Source organism: Natator depressus, chromosome 28 (genome assembly GCF_965152275.1).
Source record: "Natator depressus isolate rNatDep1 chromosome 28, rNatDep2.hap1, whole genome shotgun sequence".
Classification (NCBI taxonomy): Eukaryota; Metazoa; Chordata; order Testudines; family Cheloniidae; genus Natator; species Natator depressus.
Genome location: NC_134261.1, coordinates 9,644,920 through 9,652,419, shown reverse-complemented (window position 1 = coordinate 9,652,419; position 7,500 = coordinate 9,644,920). Strand labels below are relative to the sequence as shown.

Below are 7,500 nucleotides of genomic sequence, written 5' to 3'. Positions count from 1 at the left end.
GGAGAATTAAGCCCGGAGCCCGGGGCAGGGCGACCCCGGACGGACGGGGCTCCGCCGGCCCCTGCCCGCGGGGGCAGGCTCCGGGTTGACCTGGTGGCCGGACGGGAATTAAGCCCGGAGCCCGGGGCAGGGCGACCCCGGACGGACGGGGCTCCGCCGGCCCCTGCCCGCGGGGGCAGGCTCCGGGTTGACCTGGTGGCCGGAGGAGAATTAAGCCCGCAGACCGGGGCAGGGCGACCCTCCGCGGAGGAGGGTCCGCCCGGCCCCTTCCCCCCCGGGACGGCTCCGGGTTGACCAGGTGGCCGGACGGGAATTAAGCCCGGAGCCCGGGGCAGGGCGGCCCCGGACGGACGGGGGTCCGCCTGGCCCCTGCCCGCGGGGGCAGGCTCCGGGTTGACCTGGTGGCCGCTCGGGACTTAAGCCCGGAGCCCGGGGCAGGGCGACCCCGGACGGACGGGGCTCCGCCTGGCCCCTGCCCGCGGGGGCAGGCTCCGGGTTGACCTGGTGGCCGGAGGAGAATTAAGCCCGGAGCCCGGGGCAGGGCGACCCCGGACGGACGGGGATCCGCCTGGCCCCTGCCCGCGGGGGCAGGCTCCGGGTTGACCTGGTGGCCGCTCGGGACTTAAGCCCGGAGCCCGGGGCAGGGCGGCCCCGGACGGACGGGGCTCCGCCTGGCCCCTGCCCGCGGGGGCAGGCTCCGGGTTGACCTGGTGGCCGGAGGAGAATTAAGCCCGGAGCCCGGGGCAGGGCGACCCCGGACGGACGGGGCTCCGCCGGCCCCTGCCCGCGGGGGCAGGCTCCGGGTTGACCTGGTGGCCGGACGGGAATTAAGCCCGGAGCCCGGGGCAGGGCGACCCCGGACGGACGGGGCTCCGCCGGCCCCTGCCCGCGGGGGCAGGCTCCGGGTTGACCTGGTGGCCGGAGGAGAATTAAGCCCGGAGCCCGGGGCAGGGCGACCCCGGACGGACGGGGATCCGCCTGGCCCCTGCCCGCGGGGGCAGGCTCCGGGTTGACCTGGTGGCCGCTCGGGACTTAAGCCCGGAGCCCGGGGCAGGGCGGCCCCGGACGGACGGGGCTCCGCCTGGCCCCTGCCCGCGGGGGCAGGCTCCGGGTTGACCTGGTGGCCGGAGGAGAATTAAGCCCGGAGCCCGGGGCAGGGCGACCCCGGACGGACGGGGCTCCGCCGGCCCCTGCCCGCGGGGGCAGGCTCCGGGTTGACCTGGTGGCCGGACGGGAATTAAGCCCGGAGCCCGGGGCAGGGCGACCCCGGACGGACGGGGCTCCGCCGGCCCCTGCCCGCGGGGGCAGGCTCCGGGTTGACCTGGTGGCCGGAGGAGAATTAAGCCCGGAGCCCGGGGCAGGGCGACCCCGGACGGACGGGGGTCCGCCTGGCCCCTGCCCGCGGGGGCAGGCTCCGGGTTGACCTGGTGGCCGGACGGGAATTAAGCCCGGAGCCCGGGGCAGGGCGACCCCGGACGGACGGGGGTATGCCGGACGGGGCTCCGCCGGCCCCTGCCCGCGGGGGCAGGCTCCGGGTTGACCTGGTGGCCGGAGGAGAATTAAGCCCGGAGCCCGGGGCAGGGCGACCCCGGACGGACGGGGGTCCGCCTGGCCCCTGCCCGCGGGGGCAGGCTCCGGGTTGACCTGGTGGCCGGACGGGGATTAAGCCCCGGCTCGGAGCAGGGCAAGCCCGGGCGGAGGGGGGTCCGCTTGGCCCCTGCCCGCGGGGGCAGGCTCCGGGTTGACCTGGTGGCCGGACGGGGATTAAGCCCCGGCTCGGAGCAGGGCAAGCCCGGGCGGACGGGGGTCCGCCTGGCCCCTGCCCGCGGGGGCAGGCTCCGGGTTGACCTGGTGGCCGGACGGGAATTAAGCCCGGAGCCCGGGGCAGGGCGACCCCGGACGGACGGGGGTCCGCCGGCCCCTGCCCGCGGGGGCAGGCTCCGGGTTGACCTGGTGGCCGGAGGAGAATTAAGCCCGGAGCCCGGGGCAGGGCGACCCCGGACGGACGGGGGTCCGCCTGGCCCCTGCCCGCGGGGGCAGGCTCCGGGTTGACCTGGTGGCCGGAGGAGAATTAAGCCCGGAGCCCGGGGCAGGGCGACCCCGGACGGACGGGGGTCCGCCTGGCCCCTGCCCGCGGGGGCAGGCTCCGGGTTGACCTGGTGGCCGGACGGGAATTAAGCCCGGAGCCCGGGGCAGGGCGACCCCGGACGGACGGGGCTCCGCCGGCCCCTGCCCGCGGGGGCTGGCTCCGGGTTGACCTGGTGGCCGCTCGGGACTTAAGCCCGGAGCCCGGGGCAGGGCGACCCCGGACGGACGGGGCTCCGCCTGGCCCCTGCCCGCGGGGGCAGGCTCCGGGTTGACCTGGTGGCCGGACGGGGAATAAGCCCGGAGCCCGGGGCAGGGCGACCCCGGACGGACGGGGGTCCGCCGGCCCCTGCCCGCGGGGGCAGGCTCCGGGTTGACCTGGTGGCCGCTCGGGACTTAAGCCCGGAGCCCGGGGCAGGGCGACCCCGGACGGACGGGGGTATGCCGGCCCCTGCCCGCGGGGGCAGGCTCCGGGTTGACCTGGTGGCCGGACGGGAATTAAGCCCGGAGCCCGGGGCAGGGCGACCCCGGACGGACGGGGCTCCGCCGGCCCCTGCCCGCGGGGGCAGGCTCCGGGTTGACCTGGTGGCCGGAGGAGAATTAAGCCCGGAGCCCGGGGCAGGGCGACCCCGGACGGACGGGGGTCCGCCTGGCCCCTGCCCGCGGGGGCAGGCTCCGGGTTGACCTGGTGGCCGGAGGAGAATTAAGCCCGGAGCCCGGGGCAGGGCGACCCCGGACAGACGGGGGTCCGCCTGGCCCCTGCCCGCGGGGGCAGGCTCCGGGTTGACCTGGTGGCCGGACGGGAATTAAGCCCGGAGCCCGGGGCAGGGCGACCCCGGACGGACGGGGCTCCGCCGGCCCCTGCCCGCGGGGGCTGGCTCCGGGTTGACCTGGTGGCCGCTCGGGACTTAAGCCCGGAGCCCGGGGCAGGGCGACCCCGGACGGACGGGGCTCCGCCTGGCCCCTGCCCGCGGGGGCAGGCTCCGGGTTGACCTGGTGGCCGGACGGGGAATAAGCCCGGAGCCCGGGGCAGGGCGACCCCGGACGGACGGGGGTCCGCCTGGCCCCTGCCGGCGGGGGCAGGCTCCGGGTTGACCTGGTGGCCGGACGGGAATTAAGCCCGGAGCCCGGGGCAGGGCGACCCCGGACGGACGGGGCTCCGCCGGCCCCTGCCCGCGGGGGCTGGCTCCGGGTTGACCTGGTGGCCGCTCGGGACTTAAGCCCGGAGCCCGGGGCAGGGCGACCCCGGACGGACGGGGCTCCGCCTGGCCCCTGCCCGCGGGGGCAGGCTCCGGGTTGACCTGGTGGCCGGACGGGGAATAAGCCCGGAGCCCGGGGCAGGGCGACCCCGGACGGACGGGGGTCCGCCGGCCCCTGCCCGCGGGGGCAGGCTCCGGGTTGACCTGGTGGCCGCTCGGGACTTAAGCCCGGAGCCCGGGGCAGGGCGACCCCGGACGGACGGGGGTATGCCGGCCCCTGCCCGCGGGGGCAGGCTCCGGGTTGACCTGGTGGCCGGTTTGCTTTCGGGCCACCAGGTCAACCCGCTGCCTGTATGGGGTTGACCTGGTGGCCGCTTTCCTTCCCGGCCACCAGGTCAACCCGCTGAATGTATGGGGTTGACCTGCTGGCCGCTTTCCTTCCCGGCCACCAGGTCAACCCGCTGAATGTATGGGGTTGACCTGCTGGCCGCTTTTCTTCCCGGCCACCAGGTCAACCCGCTGAATGTATGGGGTTGACCTGCTGGCCGCTTTCCTTCCCGGCCACCAGGTCAACCCGCTGAATGTATGGGGTTGACCTGCTGGCCGCTTTCCTTCCCGGCCACCAGGTCAACCCGCTGAATGTATGGGGTTGACCTGCTGGCCGCTTTTCTTCCCGGCCACCAGGTCAACCCGCTGAATGTATGGGGTTGACCTGCTGGCCGCTTTCCTTCCCGGCCACCAGGTCAACCCGCTGAATGTATGGGGTTGACCTGCTGGCCGCTTTCCTTCCCGGCCACCAGGTCAACCCGCTGAATGTATGGGGTTGACCTGCTGGCCGCTTTCCTTCCCGGCCACCAGGTCAACCCGCTGAATGTATGGGGTTGACCTGCTGGCCGCTTTCCTTCCCGGCCACCAGGTCAACCCGCTGAATGTATGGGGTTGACCTGCTGGCCGCTTTCCTTCCCGGCCACCAGGTCAACCCGCTGAATGTATGGGGTTGACCTGCTGGCCGCTTTCCTTCCCGGCCACCAGGTCAACCCGCTGAAAGTATGGGGTTGACCTGGTGGCCGCTTTCCTTCCCGGCCACCAGGTCAACCCGCTGAAAGTATGGGGTTGACCTGGTGGCCGCTTTCCTTCCCGGCCACCAGGTCAACCCGCTGCCGGCATGGGGTTGACCTGCTGGCCGCAGAGGGGCAGGCTCCGGGTTGACCTGGTGGCCGGACGGGGATTAAGCCCCGGCTCGGAGCAGGGCAAGCCCGGGCGGAGGGGGGTCCGCTTGGCCCCTGCCCGCGGGGGCAGGCTCCGGGTTGACCTGGTGGCCGGTTTGCTTTCGGGCCACCAGGTCAACCCGCTGAATGTATGGGGTTGACCTGCTGGCCGCTTTCCTTCCCGGCCACCAGGTCAACCCGCTGAATGTATGGGGTTGACCTGCTGGCCGCTTTCCTTCCCGGCCACCAGGTCAACCCGCTGAATGTATGGGGTTGACCTGCTGGCCGCTTTCCTTCCCGGCCACCAGGTCAACCCGCTGAATGTATGGGGTTGACCTGCTGGCCGCTTTCCTTCCCGGCCACCAGGTCAACCCGCTGAATGTATGGGGTTGACCTGCTGGCCGCTTTCCTTCCCGGCCACCAGGTCAACCCGCTGAAAGTATGGGGTTGACCTGCTGGCCGCTTTCCTTCCCGTCCACCAGGTCAACCCGCTGAATGTATGGGGTTGACCTGCTGGCCGCTCTGCTTCCCGGCCACCAGGTCAACCCCCTGCCGGTATGGGGTTGACCTGCTGGCCGCAGAGGGGCAGGCTCCGGGTTGACCTGGTGGCCGGCAGGGACTTCAGCCCCAGGGCCCCTGGCAGGGCGACCCTGCCCTTGTTCCCCAGAAAAGGAGAGAGCTGGCTCGCAGCGGGAAAAGCTGCCTACGGCACCTGGGATTCCCAGGCGGTCACCCATCCAAGTACTAGCCAGGCCCGGGACGGTTTACCTTCCGAGATCGGACGGGATCGGGGGCCTTCCGTCCGGTATGGCCGTAGGCACTCGGCTCCGGTCCGCCTCGTCCCCTTTCCCTTACTGACTCCCCTGCCTCGGGTGGGCCCGATCCTTTTTTCCGTTTTTTTTTTTCGCTCCGGAGGCTTCATGAGCCCCCCCCCAACACCCCTTTGGGGGTCGGTGAAAATTTTTTTTTCAGACTTCCAGGGGCCCGATCCTGGCCGCGGGCACCCGGCTCCGGGCACCCGGCTCCGGGCCGCCTCGTCCCCTTTCCCTTACTGACTCCGCTGCCTCGGGTGGGCCCGATCCTTTTTTCCGTTTTTTTTTTCCGCTCCGGAGGCTTCGTGAGCCCCCCCCAACACCACTTTGGGGGTCGGTGAAAAAATTTTTTTCAGACTTCCAGGGGCCCGATCCTGGCCGCGGGCACCCGGCTCCGGGCACCCGGCTCCGGGCCGCCTCGTCCCCTTTCCCTTACTGACTCCCCTGCCTCGGGTGGGCCCGATCCTTTTTTCCGTTTTTTTTTTTTTTCGCTCCGGAGGCTTTATGAGCCCCCCCCAATACCACTTTGGGGGTCGGTGAAAAAAATTTTTCAGACTTCCAGGGGCCCGATCCTGGCCGCCGGCACCCGGCTCCGGGCACCCGGCTCCGGGCCGCCTCGTCCCCTTTCCCTTACTGACTCCCCTGCCTCGGGTGGGCCCGATCCTTTTTTCCGTTTTTTTTTTTTCGCTCCGGAGGCTTTATGAGGCCCCCCCTAACCGTTTTTGGGGTCGGTGAAAATTTTTAGTCAGACTTCCAGGGGCCCGATCCTGGCCGCGGCTTCGCAGGCTGGCCTGGGGGGGGGGGCATCTCTAGCTCCGGCCGCGGACGGCGAGACGCTCGGCCACCAGGTCAGCCCGGAGGAAAAGGCTGAAAAAAATGTCTAAGTCCCCCCGGGACACCAGGTCAACCCGGAGGAAAAGGCTGAAAAAAATGTCTAAGTCCCCCCGGGACACCAGGTCAACCCGGAGGAAAAGGCTGAAAAAAAGTCTAAGTCCCCCCGGGACACCAGGTCAACCCGGAGGAAAAGGCTGAAAAAAATGTCTAAGTCCCCCCGGGACACCAGGTCAACCCGGAGGAAAAGGCTGAAAAAAAGTCTAAGTCCCCCCGGGACACCAGGTCAACCCGGAGGAAAAGGCTGAAAAAAAGTCTAAGTCCCCCCGGGACACCAGGTCAACCCGGAGGAAAAGGCTGAAAAAAAGTCTAAGTCCCCCCGGGACACCAGGTCAACCCGGAGGAAAAGGCTGAAAAAAAGTCTAAGTCCCCCCGGGACACCAGGTCAACCCGGAGGAAAAGGCTGAAAAAAATGTCTAAGTCCCCCCGGGACACCAGGTCAACCCGGAGGAAAAGGCTGAAAAAAAGTCTAAGTCCCCCCGGGACACCAGGTCAACCCGGAGGAAAAGGCTGAAAAAAAGTCTAAGTCCCCCCGGGACACCAGGTCAACCCGGAGGAAAAGGCTGAAAAAATGTCTAAGTCCCCCCGGGACACCAGGTCAACCCGGAGGAAAAGGCTGAAAAAAATGTCTAAGTCCCCCCGGGACACCAGGTCAACCCCGAGGAAAAGGCTGAAAAAATGTCTAAGTCCCTGCTCGGCCATCAGGTCAACCCCATTCAAAGTGACGGGTTGACCTGATGGCCGGCAGTCTCACGGAAGTCCGGATGGGGTCGCCAAAAGTGCCCTCGGCCGACCGAGAGAACCAGGAGGTCGGATAGGATTTCAGATTGGTCCCCCTAAATTGGCGGTTGGATTTTTCGACTAGTTCATTTTGACGGGTGCGAGGAGATTTCTGAGAACAGGTTTTTCGGAACCTGTGAGAACCAGAGATGAGCCTCGGGGACCAATCTGCGCGTTGTACCCGATCTTGTGAGGGGGGACAGGGGCACGTTGGCAGGTGGGGCGGCCCCCGGCCCCCCCGAGCCCCCCCTTTTCCGGCTCTTTTCCTCCGGGGACCCCGTCGTCCCCTCGCACCCCCGGTGCAGGCCCGGTGGCCGGGATGCGAACTCCGACTGTCGGCGCCCCCCGGAGGGAGGGGGGGCCCGCTCCTCTCTCGCCTTCCGATCGATGTGGCGCTCACGTTCGCGACGGGAAGGGTCCTTCGCGGGCCGGCGCCCCCGACCGCAGGGGGCGTCTGGCGTTCAGGCGGATCGGGTCCCTCTTCCTCTTCGCGTCCCCGGATCCTGGGGCCGATTGGGACTTTCC

General features: G+C 70.1%; 1 non-coding gene across 1 annotated transcript; it reads right to left on the bottom strand.

Annotated features, from left to right (window-relative positions):
• Window positions 1–5,192: 5,192 nt before the first annotated feature.
• Window positions 5,193–5,311, bottom strand: LOC141979569 (5S ribosomal RNA). Its single transcript, XR_012636976.1, has one exon. It is a non-coding gene; the product is annotated as a 5S ribosomal RNA (ribosomal RNA).
• Between the last annotated feature and the right edge of the window lie 2,189 nt (window positions 5,312–7,500).